The 16,996-nt window shown below is 32.2% G+C and overlaps 1 long non-coding RNA gene across 1 annotated transcript; it reads left to right on the top strand.

Moving 5' to 3' along the window:
• The first annotated feature begins 1,491 nt into the window (after nt 1-1,491).
• Nucleotides 1,492-9,280, top strand: LOC135216717 (uncharacterized). The gene is made up of 3 exons (XR_010314897.1): nt 1,492-1,777; nt 3,382-3,461; nt 7,613-9,280. It is a non-coding gene; the product is annotated as an uncharacterized LOC135216717 (long non-coding RNA).
• The last annotated feature ends 7,716 nt before the right edge of the window (nt 9,281-16,996 follow it).

The following is a 16,996-nucleotide window of genomic DNA, read 5'->3' as shown; positions in this document are numbered from 1 at the left end:
GGGGGGGGGGGGGGGGGTTTGGGGGGGGGGGGGGGGGGTTTGGGTTGGGCCTTCATAGCTATATCCTGTCATGTCTTATGTTTCGGTATAAGTGCGACTCGAGAAAGATAAGGAAATTCGTTGTTTTTTATGGATAGTGAAGTATTTCCACATCTCGTCGATCTTTTTATAAGATAATTCATGTCAATAACTGAATTTCTAATATATGTCTGGGGTATACAAGTGATAGGAGAACACATGACTTTGTATTATATATTTATAAACGCACACATATATAATATATATATATATATATATATATATAATATAATATATATAGATATATATATAATATAATATATTATATATATATATATATATAGACTATAACATATATATATATATATATATATATATATATATATATATATACTATGTATTATATATATATATACATATACATATAATGGTATATATATATATATATATATATATATATATATATATATATATATAGATAGTATATATATATATATATATATATTTTATAGTATATATATATTATACTGTATACGGGACACAGAGTGCACAAAAACCTAAGTACATTTTCTACTGTTGTTTACTTTAGATGGCTCTGACCACTTGCTGGTGATTGCTAGCTATAAATGGAGTGTTTCTTACTTACCTGTATGGTATCATTATGGAGGAGCTATGAAGTTCCATTTGACAACGTCTGTGTGTGTGTGTGAGAGAGAGAGAGAGAGAGAGAGAGAGAGAGAGAGAGAGAGAGAGAGAGAGAGAGTGTGTGTGTGTAATTGCTGTATGGATGGTTAATGACTGAATTGGTTGTCGATAGGTTCTGGGCTGTTTGCTGTTAGAGGTCTGTGTTTTGAGTGAGAGTTTTCGGTCAGTCTTAAGTCAGTCTTTGGTGAGAGCTGGTGAGAGTTAGTGGTGTCGGAAGCAGTTATTTGAAGGATTGGAAATTAGCTGTTTTTTGTGTTTTGTTTTGTTGTTGTTAAGTTAGTGTTTTTTGTTCTTTTTTTTTTTTTGACTTAGAGTTGTTGTGCCTGTGCTGTGTGTTGTTTGTGCAGTGGTCTTTTGTTGTGTGTGTTTTGTTGTTATATGTGATTTTTTGTTGTTGTTGTTGGTTTATTTCTGGGATCTCAACAGCGGACAGCACAGGATAGCCCCGGAGTATCTGGAGTGTTGGTAAGTACGCGTGTTTTGTGTTGTTTTTGTTTTTGTTTTGTTTTTGTAGCTATAGGTCAATTGTCCTGCGTGTATTTGTTGTGTAAAGAAGAAAGTGTGACTGAGGGTGGGTTTGGCAGCTGGATCGATTAGGTATATGTGGGGGGGATTCTGCAGCTTGTTTTTTCTTAGCTTGTGATCCCGCCAAATCATGTCATTATATTCTTAAAAATATTTATTTATCATTGTTTAATTTGAATTTATTTCTATTCTGTAATGTAATCTCAAATGGTTGCAGATACCGGCCAAAATGACGCTCTGGAAACTCAGCTGATACGGACAGCGGATGCGCCCTATGACGTCAGTGACTGTTTACCTCTTCATTCTTAATCAGGATGTCGACGAAGCAGGAATTCGCAGAGAGTTTCTCTCAAACGTCACAGAGTACGAAAGTGTAAATTTCGTGGAGCGTTGCAAGAGAAGCTCAAATGAGATAGGAATTAGTATGACAAGCCAGCAAGGAGAGAATAATTTTGCCTGTGTTCACGACGGCAGGAATCTGGAATCCAGGGACTCTGGAATTCGACCTAAAAAACAAGTCATTTTCCAGGTATATTTCAAGTTAAAGTCTACATATTTCAGTTGAATTCATATATTAAGCAAGTTTTTACTGTGTTCCTTGGATCAAGAGTATTATGTGCCGTCGATAGGCTGTACTCTTGGTACGATTTGGAAGACCTGTGCTTCTTACAGAATACTGTTAGATTCAACCAAACAAAACTCACTGAACTGAATTCCGTGAATTTTTATATATATTTATAGATAACGTTAATAAACTAACATATCAAGCTATTTATTTAAACACCGGTGTCTTTTTTGGCATAGTGTATATAGACGAATTCTGTGGCTATATAAACATACTGGTCATTAGTATGGATAGTCACGGGTTTTCAGTCCCGGTTGATGCTTGCGATGGCACAACCAGAGATCACTTGATGGTTAATTGTTCTTACTGCATATCTTCAGTGATTGATGATATATATATATATATATATATATATATATATATATATATATATATATATATATTATATATATATATATATATACTAAAAAATTGGAGCTGCAGCTCTCGAAAACTATACTTGTAGGCGTCCAGGGAAAGGCATTCGATATAATTGAAGGTTTATGCTAATGCCGACGTTTCACAACTACATTGTTGCATCTTCAAGGCTGAAATACAGCGAGTGATTCTTAATAATTAATTATAATTAATGATTAATTATTAAGAATCAACTCGCTGTATTTCAGCCTTGAAGATGTTACAATGTAGTTGTGAAACGTCGGCATTAGCAATAAACCTTCAATTATATCGAATGCCCTTCCCTGGACTCCTACAAGTATATATATATATATATATATATATATATATATATATATATATATATATATATATATATATATATATATACATATATCTATATATCTATATAATATATATATATATATATATATATATATATATGTATACATATATCTATATAATATATATATATATATATATATATATATATATTATATATATATATATATATATATATATATATATATATATATATATATATATATATATATATAAATATATAGGATTGTCCGAATTCTATTTTGTATTACTAAAGTATAATGAAGTGTGAATTGTACCGACTAAAGCAATCTCCTAGTGTACGACGCCGCTGAACGCATCAATTAAATTTTATCGTTGGAGTACGAGACCGTATTGACATTACAGCTGTTACAGATACGAATCGATGTTTGGCATTCCTTCTAATTGAACGGGTCCGTATCAGTAGCTGCGATCTTTATTCGTTTTATATTTTTCATTCTTTTATTTATATTCTATTTTGTACGTCTGAAAAGACAGGTACGTTTTCCCGTGATGATTACTCGTAATTTATCTATATTATTTATATTTCTAGCAATGCCCCACGTCTTTTTCTTTACTTATGCACATTTGTGAATAATGATTATATTTTCATATGATCACACATATGGTTTTTGTATCAGTTATTTGTGAACACTCTAATGTTCTCGTTATAATTATGAGTGCACTTTGTCTATATAAGCATTTAGTTAAATATTTGTATTAGCTAGTTGCATTTTCTCGTCAACTTTATCATTTGCATAACATAAGCATCCTAAAATTATCTCTTGCAGATGTCTGGTCATTTGCTCTGTTAGCAGAGGGAGAGAAGGCTTTAAGAAGGATAATAGGAGACCTGCATTACTAACATCAGGTAAAGTTTAATACTCTGTCTTAGATTTTCTAGTCTTAGTTTTTCCATCACGATTATTAACATGATTCTTATCAGCTAGTATTTCTCTGACCTTACTTAAAGTTCCTTTTAAACTGTTCATGTTGTGGTCGCAGTTAAAAGTTCGTGTTAGGCACCCTTGCCCCCTCCAACAACCCCAGCCGTAGTATCCTGCCATTAAAAGCCTCCAAAGATTAAAAAGAAAACACACAGGGACTCTTCCGAAGCTTCACGAATTGCTAAACCCAAATAACTGGCCTAGTCACCACAAACCAAGAGTGCTCTCTGGGCAAAATATCTTTAGCAAGCTTTTCAATGGCCTTTTGCATCGTTCAAAGGCGCATTGAGACTCAAGATGACAGCCAGTGGGTAAATAATGCTCTGCTAAACAGACTGCCAGTGAAATTTGTACCGATATCTGTTTGAATCGTAAGCTTTCAAAGATTTCAGTTTTTTTTTTTTACTGAAATATTGCTCAGACGAGGTTGGGAAAAAAGTGTATAAACATCGCTACTGTTACTGTTAACAATAAGAAATAAAATGTTATACAGTAACTTTAGGACGACATTGAATGTAAATAATCAGGTAAACTGAAATTGTGGCTTGATATATATCAGGATACCAATATGAATGAAATAATCATATCACAACAATAAACATAAAAGATTAAAAGCAATTAAAAACAGCTAACAATAAGCGCTCGTGTTACGTCGGTAGCGATTCTGTTTGGGAAGTCTGATGACGTCATTAACCAGTTTCATGAATGAAAGCGTAGACGTAGTTGCCAAGTGCCACTTATTTAGGAATAATAGATTTAAGTTTCGATAGATATCCATTCTAAGGTGTCTACTCTTGCATCGTAGTAGATAATAAAGTTATGAAATCATTGGAGGTAAACGAAAACATGCAATTGGCTTCCATACGTAATATTCATTGCATTCTCAGCCTGGAAAGTAACCGAATGGTCTTTTTTCGTCACTTATGCAGACACGCCCTTCCTCCATTGTAGCCAATTGGGCGAACTCTTATTCTTACATGTAATATTGGTTTTGCTTCGGTAACTGTCGTTTATCTCTTATAATGATTATGTTTAAAGCTATGTAATCAGATTAGAGGACAAAGAAAATTATGAAATTAGATTTTACAGCTCTGGGTACATGAAAAATAACATATATCTTTTTAAATTACTCTAGAGTCCTTGGTTAAGAATACGATCTTCAAGCCTCTTAGAAACAAAAACTGGCAACTGTTCGATAAAGAAAAATAACGAATAATTAGCCCTTTAAGAGCATTCCTTTACTTCAAATCTGATTGAAAGTGTTTTATATGCAATTTAAGACTTTATGACTATGGACATATTCACAAAGACAAGATATGTTTAAATGAATGAAAGTTTACAGTTGGAAGGTTGGCGACAGATGGTAACGATTTCATGCCATAGGCAGCTACAATTGTAATGACGTCATCGTCAGCCAATGAGAGGGCAGCAAACTGTATGGAGTTCCTCATGGTTATGGACGGCTGTTTGATCTTATTTCTGGCTTTTACTGACTTTTCTAGAGCTTTTTCTTCTATTTTATTTATTCAGAAATAATAAGCCTTTGTCAGAAAACACTTGTAATTAATGATTAAATCGTTAGATATGAAAATATCTAAAGAAAAATAATAATTTTATCAATTTTCGAAAACAGTTAGGTCAAGAGAAGAAGAGGAAGGCTTTCCATGTGGGCGTATGAGACAAAGAAAAGAAAATAGAGAAACCCAGAGAGAAAGAGAGTTACATAAAAATCATTTCAGAGCAGATGGAGGTCGAAGAAGGCTTTCCTTTATCGATTTTAATATCTGTGAAGACGGTCTTAACTTCAGTTAAGCGCCAGCCCATGGAATTTCCTGCAAAACTCTCGATAAAAGAAAATCTTGAGACTCTTCCTCCTTCACAGCCATATACATATATATTCTTGCTTTCTTCTGCTTCTCTGTTTCTTTCGGTGCCAGAAACGGCAGACCTCATTTCTCCTCCAAAAGCACACAAAGACAATGTCACCAGCCTCTTGCCAAAGTCTAATTAGTCCAGATCTAATTAGGTCTTAATTAGCGTACTGTGACTAATGTCCGGCCTTTCCAGAAGTTTACAGTAAAGGTGACGATAAGCTTAATCGTCTCGAGAGCATTGGAGGTGGACGCTGGAGTGTGCTGCAGGATAGAGAACATCGTCTCTCTCTCGTTTGGGGTTATTTGGAAAACTAATCAACTAAGTGTTTTGAGTGCAAGATCCTTTGCAGAATTGTATCTCCTTACATATATGTATATATAATATATATATATATATATATATATATATATATATATATATATATAGTTATATATATATACATATATATATATACATATATACATGTATGTGTGTGTGTATGTGTGTGTGCGAGTAAAAAGAACCAAACTATGCCTAGAAGAGCTAGGCCAAACGAAGCGGTAAAATATTCATTATTATTAATGACATACAATATATACGATAAAGTCTACGGATGTTAAACATCACATTTCACTTACTCGGATATCTCGGCTACTCGGAGATAAAGATATTTGCCTACCTCTGCCTTAACAATGCCCAGCATAGGTATGTTACTAACACATCATAGTAACAAAGAAAAGCCATCGTCAGAAAAAAAAATAGATAAGACCCTCGCCAAAATCAATGGAGCTGAAGCAGCAGGAACAATGAACAAGAAATGCTTGGAAGAGGGTCTCCTACACAATTATATTCATTTTCGTTATTTGCGACTTGTTAAAAAAAAAAATAGGGCGTTTAAATTAAAGCGAAATTTACCGTAACACATTTTATTGAAACATTTTCATATTCTGACAACGTGCTGAGTCGTAACTAGGTAATGTAATCATAAGATCACATGATAATTTACACACACACACACACACACTAGCACATATGAAAATACATTTACAATGCGTTACCCAATAAGGGGTTATAAAATCACAAACAAAAAATGTGATAGAGATATATTTATTACTATTTTGATTAATTCATACTTCAGCTGGGGAGAGGAGTGTGTTACAGTAACAATTGACATAGTAAAACAGGGAACCAGAATCCCATTACTTAAAGAGACTATGATGTTATAAAGGTGGTAGACTAAGGCTGTTTGTCAATTGTTTTTACCGGTTTTCCTTGATATGGAATTAATTACCTTGATACCTTCAAATAATACAAACTATTTCCTCTCCTAGCTGTATTAGGGGGTCATTTTAATAACTTCATTAAAACAATTCGGTTACCATGTTAGATTTCTATTCTTGAAGTTGAGATGCCTGTTCGTACTTAATGACACTTGGTTGACATGATATTCTGTAATTAATCACATATCTGATAACTGCTTGATCCCAAAGCAAAGCTAGCCATGCCAAGCAGTCTTTACGCTAATGATAATTTCAGAAAATCTGTCTTGTCAAAACTTCGAAAATTGTAATTACAGAAATTAGAAACTCAAGTCACTGGTGCATGACTATTATTTCCATTACAAGTCTTGCCTGAGTTGAGGAGAGAGAGAGAGAGAGAGAGAGAGAGAGAGAGAGAGAGAGAGAGAGAGAGAGAGAGAGAGAGAGAGAGAGAGAGAGAGAGAGAGAGACAATTAAGCTCCAGTTTTCAGGTATTGCGTCGAGAGATGTTCATCGTCAGCTATGATTATGTATATGTAAATTCTCTAAGAATTACTGCCGTTGCCTGTTTAGGGCACCATTTAAGGTCTCGATTGATATTAACAGTGTAGGGCAGACCAAGCTATTCTCTTTTACCTGAAGTGTTTAATTGTAACTACTTCCTGTGAGTGGCAAGGAAGATACAAGAAAGATACTTGCAGAGACTGTTTTTATTATTATTATTATTATTATTATTATTATTTATTATTATTATTATTATTATTATTATTATTATTATTATTATTATTATTATTATTATTACTGAGAGGAACCACTACCCAATGGTTTAGTCATTAAATGATAAGGTGTAACTTGACCATTTTCAGCCATCATAAAATATCCTGTTTTTTCCCCGTTGCCATTTTTTGTATTATTGATAGGTTCCTGGTACCGAATATTTGTAAAACTGTTTCTCCTTTCAGGTCTAGCAAAGTGAGAGGGCTCTCCTTTTATTAGTTTCCAACGACGTTCTTCCCAGAGACATCCGGACACTTGCAATGCCAGTTTCAACAAAGGCCTATTTTGTGTCAGTTTAGTGTCGACCGTCGTGGAATATCCTTCTGTGTTCTGGTAGAAGAAGGATGAAACGAAAATTGCAATTCCAACATCAGCAATGGGACAGTACAAGTCAAAGCTATTTCTAGAGCCAGTGAAGGGAATATTTATGAATGGAGCAAGCAGAAGGTTCGTCCTTCCTCACTGGTTATGTGGTGAAATAGTTGCCAAGTTTCACTATGTACGAATAAAAGTTTAAAGTTGCGACCCTTTTGAAGCTGTCTAGTCTTATATCATATGAGCTATGAAATGCATGGAATCACTGAAGGTGTAATGACAGATGCTCCTGACTTCCATACGTCAGTGTTCTATGCATTTCTCTATGAATAAAGTAACCAACTAGTAATTTTCGTAACTCATGGAGGTGCTACCTTTCTCCATTATAGCCATTCTGGCAAACTATAATTCTTACAAAAAGGTATGTTTTCTTAGTTCTCCATCTGTCACAATAGTTATTTGAGATGCTACTTAATCTAATAAAAAGCTAATGGAAAAGAGATCCATGTTTTATCACGTTTGATAATTTAGAAATTAAAAAGTTTTTTATTATTATTACTCTAGATTCCTTGGATAATACTACGCTCTAGACACAATTAAAAAGCAAATAACTGACTACTCTTTGATGATGGAAAACCACGCATGATTAGCATCTTAAAACCTGTCTGTAAGCCAAAACTATTTAGATGTATTTCATATGGAATTTACGAACCTTTGACAATGAACATACATACAGAGACGCGATGCCATCTTAAAAATGCGAGTTTTAAAGTTAGAAAGATTGTGACATTTGCAACCTTCATCATAACGTAGGTAATACGTATTGATAATGTCAACATCGAGAGCCAATGACAGAGCAACAAATTTCCCACCTAACCAGAATGAACTAACTACTAACTATTTACGGATTGATTTAGTTGCCAGAAATCACTATGATTTAAAGCATTACAAATATAGCTTTAAGTGTGTTTGTTCTTCTGCCGAGCTAGCTATTACATATAATGAACGATTGGAAGTATATTAGAATAGGTTCTTAACCTCCATACGTAACATTCTATGTGTTTTTCAGTCAAGAGGGTAACCAGCTTGTCTTTTCTTCCTTTACTTTTGCAGACGATACCTTCAGTCGTTTGTTGCCATTTTGGTGAGCGCTAATTCTTACGAAAATGTCGGTTTTGCATAGAAAATTTTTATATATCACTCGCAAGAACCCTTGAAATTATTATATAAATATGATGTAAAGATATTGGAAAATGAAATAAGATTTTTTCACTTCACCTGAGTAAAAAATTAAAATAGGTTGTTTCTTATTTCTCTAGACTCCTTGGAACACTATGCACTCTTTTCTTTATGCCTATTAAAAAGTAAGCTGGCAACCCCTCAAAGAAGGAAAATGACGAATAATTCGCACTTGAAAAGCGTTTCTTGATTTTATTTCTATTTGGAAACAGGCAATTTATAATTTTAAAGCACATGAAAATGGATGGATATGAAAACACTAGGTACATTCGTAAAAATACAGTGCAGAGTTTAGAAGAGAGTGATGTATATCTACTCCCTTATGACGTGAGTAACAGGTGAAGTCATGGACGTCATCGACAGCCAATCACAGAGCAGCAAATTTCCCGCCAAAACAGTCGTTTATGGGCTACTGTTCGTAACTTTTACATAATGCCCAAAATTTCAGAGATACCTGTTTTCGGTCATTTTTTATTTTTGCTTAATTGTGCTTTCCAATGGTATGATACATGCTTAATAAACGTGAATTTCAAAAGAAGTTTCTTATAAATCGATTTAATTAAGAAATATCAAAATCAGGAATATTCTCTCCCCCCTAACTCGTGTTAATATTATTCCTTATCATTTCTATATATATATATAATGTATATATATATATATATATATATATATATATATATATATATATATATATATATATATAGATATATATGTATATGTATATATATATGTATATATATATATGTATATATATATGTATATGTATATATATATGTATATATATATATGTATATATATATGTATATATATATATATATATATGTATATATATATATATATATATATATATATATATATATATATATATATATATATATATATATATACAGATATTTATATAAGTATGTATATATGCATGTGTATTTGCAAGTGGATATTAATCTGTATAAAATGAATACGAAATTACATTAAACAGAACGTAATATAAGTAATTATGAATAATTAAGTAAAATAAGTTAAAGTTTGTGTTAATACACTCCTTCAGGCAAACGTTTTCTTTTACTATATCTGTTGACGTCATCAACCATTCATAAAAACTACGTCTCCAGACTATTCGGATTGATATAGTTGCCAGATATCATTGTGTACACGTTAGAGATTTAAATCTCGACAAATATAGCTTGAAGAAGGTTTTTGTTCATATCACAAGCTAACTACAAAGCATAACAAATGATATGAAGTATATGGGAATAAGAACTTTGTCTAAATATGTTGCATTTTCTGTATCTCTCAGACAAGAGGGTAACCAACTTGTCTTTTTTCCCCTTATTTATGCAGACGACACCTTCAGTCATTTGTTGCCTTTTTGGAGAACGCTAATTCTTACGAAAATGTCGGTTTTGCATCGTAAATTGTTATATGCCGTAACAAAAATCCTTGAGAATATTATATGATATGACAAAAAATTACTGAAGAAAAACAATTAGATTTTATCTCTTCAAATGAGTAAAATAATCAGAGTTTCTTTGCTAATTACTCTAGACTCCTTGGAACAGTCTGCAGAAGTCTCTATGTCATTTAAAAGCTAAACTGGCAACCTCTCAATGAAAGAAAATAACGAATAATTCGCAATTTAAAAGCATTTCTTGATTTTATTTCTATTTCTAACATGCAATTTATAAATTAGAAGCTTTTGAAAATGGATGTAAATGGAAAGACGAGATATTCTCGTAAAAAGGACAGTTCAGAGTTCAGAAGACAGTAACGTATGGCAACTCTGTTATGACGTGAGGTAATGACTTCATCGACAGCCAATCACATAGCAGCAAATTTCCCGCCAAAACAGCAGGCACCGAAGAGGAACAACCAAGTTTATGGGCTGCTGTTCATTACTTTTACAAAATGCCCAAAATTTCAGAGATTTCTGATTCTATTTTTGCATATATTTTGGTTTCAAAAATATATGCATGATACATGCTTAATAAACGTGAATTTCAAAAGAAAATTTTTAAATATCGATTTAATTAAGATATATCAAAATCAAAATTGCAGGTCATTTCCTTTTGAGTCTAATAGCTCTTGTTGATATTATTCTTAAGTATTTCTATTCCTTAAGTAGACTGAAGTTAAAATTTTCTAATGTAATCATTTACTCATAATTGCTTCTGTCACTGATAACTTCATACCACAACCTTATTTCCAAGAGCAAAGCCTCAAAATTTAAATATATATTATTATATGTTACTACTTTTAAAAACACATACATCCCCTCTTAGACTGTATGAAATGTTATGTATAGAGTTTTGCAACATTTTTCAGATTCCTTAGCTAGCTTGGAGTTAGGATATCTTAAAATGTGTGTTCAGATTTCGCATAACATAATGTAAAAGAGTATGTAACGTAGAATGTAAAGAAAGAGAGAGATTATCTTTGTCTGTTCTAAGCTAGAGTTGTTTTTCAAAATCTGTCAACACGTTTGATTAGAAGAACTCGAGAGCTCCGTTTGCTTTCCTAACCTGTCATCAAATTTGATAAGGGAGTCTGTCTTGATCGAGTACGTGTCTTTGTTGAGCGTATGTGACTTGTTCATAACTAGTTTCATATGCATACGTCTTTGCCGAATGCCACGTGTAGATTTCACAATTTTTCTGTAAGGTTACGTCATATTTAGAAGTTTCTAGAAAGAATTGCATAATCTTCCGCCTGCCCAAAACGTTTTGAGCCCGTCAGTCTTTTGAGTTGCCCATACAAGGAGGAGAGCGAGAGTGTTTCATTATAGACTTGGGATTCCTGGCGTTCAGATCTCTCTCTCTCTCTCTCTCATCATAATTGATATTAACGTAATGTAAATTAGTCACTCGTAACTTGTAGATTTTAGATTTGATATTTCTTAGAATTATTTAGTATTATTTAGTGTTTTTTTGTGGAATCTGAACAGACATTGTAAAGTGCGTAACAGTGCCTATTTTTGTGAAATTGTGAAACAAGCTGCAGCAGCGAAAGAAATTGGTATATCAAGGTAAAGTGTGTTATAATAGCTAATAGTTACAATAGTTATAATAACTAATAGTTACAGTGGTTTGGTAAAAATTTAAAATAATATTTACATTGGCTGAAAAACAATTTACATTTTTACACATTGCAAATTTTTGTGTTTTGTGTTTGTTTCATTTGAAGTGCATTTATCCATTTTCTTATTGAAGTGTGTGTGTGTTTTTTTTTATTCGGTATGATTAGTGTTTTTTACAATTTTGGTATTTTCCACATTTTTCTGTGTTTTCATTTGCATTCACAATTGAATTAACTTAGTTATTTTCATTACTTAATCGTTGCACATTTAATTGAATTTAACACTTGTGAATTAATTTGCATTTACTTAGAATTCTTTTCAAGATTTATTGTTGTTTAGCACTTGTGAATTAATTTCCAAATTTCAATTATTACCTAACACTTTTGAATTTTGATTGAATTAATTTTCTTGAATTTTGTGATAAATTAATTTTAATTTAATTTTTACTTAATTGATTCAAGAAATAATTAAACTACTTTGTTTTCAAATAACAGTAATTTTCCCTGATATTGTTAATTTCACTTTTAATTTTGGGTTTAATAAAAAAATCTTATGAGTTTTTTAATTTTAACCAGTATATAAATATTGATGTTAGGTAGAAACATAGTGCGGTAATTGACCTGTTTTCCTTCAATTTACTTAAAGTGACTTAGAACCAGGGAAGTACTTAGACTTCTGAAATCAGGGAAATACTTAGACTTTTAAAGTTGTTGATGGAGTGATGCCCTTTGATTAATTTAATTACTTACAAGATTACCTCACACCTGTTTTGATGAACTTAGTCTGATTTTCTGCAATACTGGTAAGTTGTTAAGGGATCACTGTTGCCTTTAAGGTATTCATTCAGTCATTTAGTACCTGTGATGAGGGTTCAGGTGTCTGGCTGTTGTGAGGTAACAATTAATGAATGGTAAGTGTAGTAACCAGATACTTGGCACTTCGTCACAATATATATATATATATATATATATATATATATATATATATATATATATATATATATATATATATATGTGTGTGTGTGTGTGTGTGTGTGTGTGTGTATGTATATATGCATGTGTATTCAAAAATGGATATTAATCTGTATGATATAAATACGAAATGATATTAAACAGAACGTAATATAAGTAATATGAATAATTAAGTAAAATAAGTTAAAGTGTGTGTTAAAACACTCCTTCAGGGGAACGTTTTCTTTTACCATATCTGTTGACGTCATCATCCATTCATAAAAACCACTTCTGCAGACTATCCGGATTGACATAGTTGGCAGATATCACTATGTACACGTTAAAGATTTAAATCTCGACAAATATACCTTTATGGGTTTTTGTTCCTTTGCCAAACTAGCTATAAAGCATAATGAATGATCTGAAGTATATCAGAATAAGAACTTTGCTTCCATACGTTGCATTTTCTGTATATCCCAGATAAGAGGGTAACCAGCTAATATCTTTTATTTATTTTATTTATGCAGACGACACCTTCAGTCATTTGTTGCCAATTTGGAGAATGCTAATTCTTACGAAAATATCGGGTTTGCATCATTTAAAAACTAAACTAGCAACTCCTCTATGAAGGAAAATGACGAATAATTCGCACTTGTAAAGAATTTCTTGATTTCATTTCTATTAGGAAACATGCAATTTAAAATTTAGAAACTTTCGAAAATGGATGCACATGAAAAGAGGAGGAGATATTCCCGTAAAAATGACAGGTCAAAGTTCAGAAAAGAGTGATGTATGGCAACTCTCTTATGACGTGATAATAGGTGGAGTTATGACGTCATCGGCACCCAATCATAGCACAGCAAATTTCCCGCCAAAAGAGCAGCTATCGAGGAGGAACAACCAAGTTTATGGGCTGCTGTTTGTTACTTTCTCAAAACAACCAAAATTTTATGAATTTCAGATTTTGCTATTTTGTTTCTCATGGTCTATATATATATATATATATAATATATATATATATATATATATATATATATTATATATATATATATATATATATATATAGATAAACGTGTTTAATGATTAATATTAATTAAATAATAATTTAAATAATAGATATCGAGGAAGATATCCTAGCATCATAATTGAGAGATGGAGAGCATCTGAGCTTGTTAGTAGTTTTTATTACTATTATTCTCCGACATATTTTAAACATATAACAGTGACATTATTAATCTGATTACTCGATGCTTCAAGATCCTTAGGTTTTGTACAAATTATATTCAAATGGCTCTTCTTTTTATCTTATATTTTTCATTACTACCATTATTCAAAGGGGATAAGTAGATTAACGTGTGTATCAGTCCCTTGCAGACAGAATGAGAGAGAAAATTAGAGGCTAATATTATTATTAATAATATATATATATATAATTATATATATATAGATATATCATATATATATATATATATATATATATATATATAAATATATACTTATGTGTGGGTCTTTGTGCATGTATGCGTGAGTAAATGCAAAGCAACAATATGAATATGAAATAACTATCACTAATCGCTTAGGTGATTACAAGTTCTACTCCATAAACATTATTATTCTTTTATTTATTATATCTGATAATGACGTCATCAACCATTTTTATGAATGGGAGCTGCATAAGCGATTCCACTATCACTATTAACATACTTTTATAGTTGCCAGGCGTTATCTATCTTGATATTATAAGAAATTTTAATTTATATCTGGTCAAAATATCCTTTGCTAATGGTTCCTGCGTTCTTCACTGTGTCTGGAGTTTATCTTTGTCGCTAATAACTCTCTAAAAGTTTAACGGAATGTGAACTTGGTCCCCATATACAATATCATCTGCATTTCTCAAACCAAGAAGGTAACCAGTTAGTTTTTTTTTTTTTTTTCTTTTTTTGTTTTATTCAAATGCTATCTTCCTCCACTGTAACCAGCTGATTGGACAGCAGACACTACAAAAAGGTTTATTTTGCATGTAATATTTTTTCATTTCTCAAAATAATAAATCTAAATATATAGTCTGATTTAGAGGAAATAAAAAAGAAAATGAGATTTTATAGCTTAAATTTTGTGATAAATTACAGTAGTATTTTATTTTTTATTACTCCAGACTCCTTGGATAAGAATACTCCACTTCCACCAAGTTAAACAAAAAAGCTGGTAACTCTTCCATGAAGAATAACAACGAATAATTAAACCTTAAAGTCATTTATTTATTTCATATACATTTACAAACCTTTTGAATATATATTAAAACATCATGGCAATATGCATACACGAAAACACAAGGTATGTGCATATAAATTACGTTTAAAAATATGAGAATAACGGACATATGGCAGCAAGTGTGATCAATGACGTCACCAACAGCAACACAAGAGGGGGACGTCCAGAGTTCTAACATGTTTATAGTTTGCTGTTTTTGAGTTGTGTCCCACATTCTCGGGGGTATTCATTCCCACGTACCTTTTAAAATAGATTTCTTAATTGTTCTCATGGTACATGTTAACAAATAAAAAAATTCATGATTAAAAAATAATATATAAGACTATTCGGCAAACATATCCAATTCATTACTTAATCACCAAATTTTGTTAAAAAAACCAACAGATAATTTTTCAATACATCACTTTTCGAAAGCAAATAAGAGTAAACGATATAGAGAGACGAAAAAATCACAGAGAGAGAGAGAGAGAGAAACGATATTCGAGAGGAGTGGAAGAGATGAATGACGATCGAGAATTTGATTGAGATGAGGAAGACGAGATGAGGAGAGACAGGAGAGACGTATTGCATGGGTTACGAGGAAAAAAGGAAAAAAAAAAGGCCCGAATAATAAGTCCTTGGGTGTTTTTTGGGGTCAAATGGACTTTTCCTTCAAACCGATAAAAATGCAGGCTATTAGCAACCAAATCATCACTGTGCATGGAAAATGGACACATTAGGACAAATATGAACGTTGCAATTCCGGCCATTACTGCAGGGGAAGGACTAGAGGGGCGGTAGGGGGCGGGAGGTAAAAAAGACCTAATGGTGTAAGGCTATTATACTGGGGATTGGGTTTTGGGGGTTTTAATAAGGGGATAAAAAAATTTTAAAAAAACGCATTACTCCTTCAAACTGAGAAAAATGCAGCTTATTGGCAACCAATGCGTCACTTTTCCATAGCAAATACGGGTAAAAAGATATTTTTTTATAGAAAAAAAAAGACGAAAAACGAGACGAGAAGAGAGGGGGGGAGGGAGAGATGAGACGGAGAGAGGAGAAGAGAGAATCCTCGATCGACGGAGAGAGTGGAGGAGGAGAGAATGAGTTGATATCGAGAGAGATTTGTATTTTTAATTAACAGCTAATATCCAAAGAAAAATATAGCCTTTTTTCATCCAAAGTCCCAAGTGAATGAAGTCCTGGCGCTTGCTTCTTACCCTTAAATCATCATCATCTGTTTTTCTTTTTTGAGACTCTAATGATCTTTTCCAAATGAGAGCATTACTGCAAATTACGAAAGAGAGAGCAATAACATTTATTCTGGCGATAAACATGTTTGCCACCTCAATCTTGTTGGGCGAATCGGGGTGGATATTAATGGGCCGTTCCGTGATGTTTCCTGGCGTTTTAGACGTTATTTGTAAAACTGTATATTAATAATAATAATAATAATAATAATAATAAAAGTCATAAAGTTCAAGAATCCATTTGGAGAAACATGGAAATCATGCCCTTGAGGTTTCTGAGATGAGACGGTCAAAGATCTTTGAAGATGAAGTAATCTTTCGCTACAGATACAGACCACACAATACAGCGTCACCCAAGCTGCATTATACTAATACATGTTTCTTTTCTTTATTTCTTTTTTAAATCTCTTCAGACCTCATATCATTCCCGTTAGGATTCTGAATTACCACAAAAGTCTTCACCCTTCCAAGAAAAATTCCAAGGCCTTAGGATTG

This window comes from Macrobrachium nipponense, chromosome 6, assembly GCF_015104395.2.
Source record: "Macrobrachium nipponense isolate FS-2020 chromosome 6, ASM1510439v2, whole genome shotgun sequence".
NCBI lineage: Eukaryota > Metazoa > Arthropoda > Malacostraca > Decapoda > Palaemonidae > Macrobrachium > Macrobrachium nipponense.
This window is presented reverse-complemented; position numbering and strand designations above follow the sequence as displayed.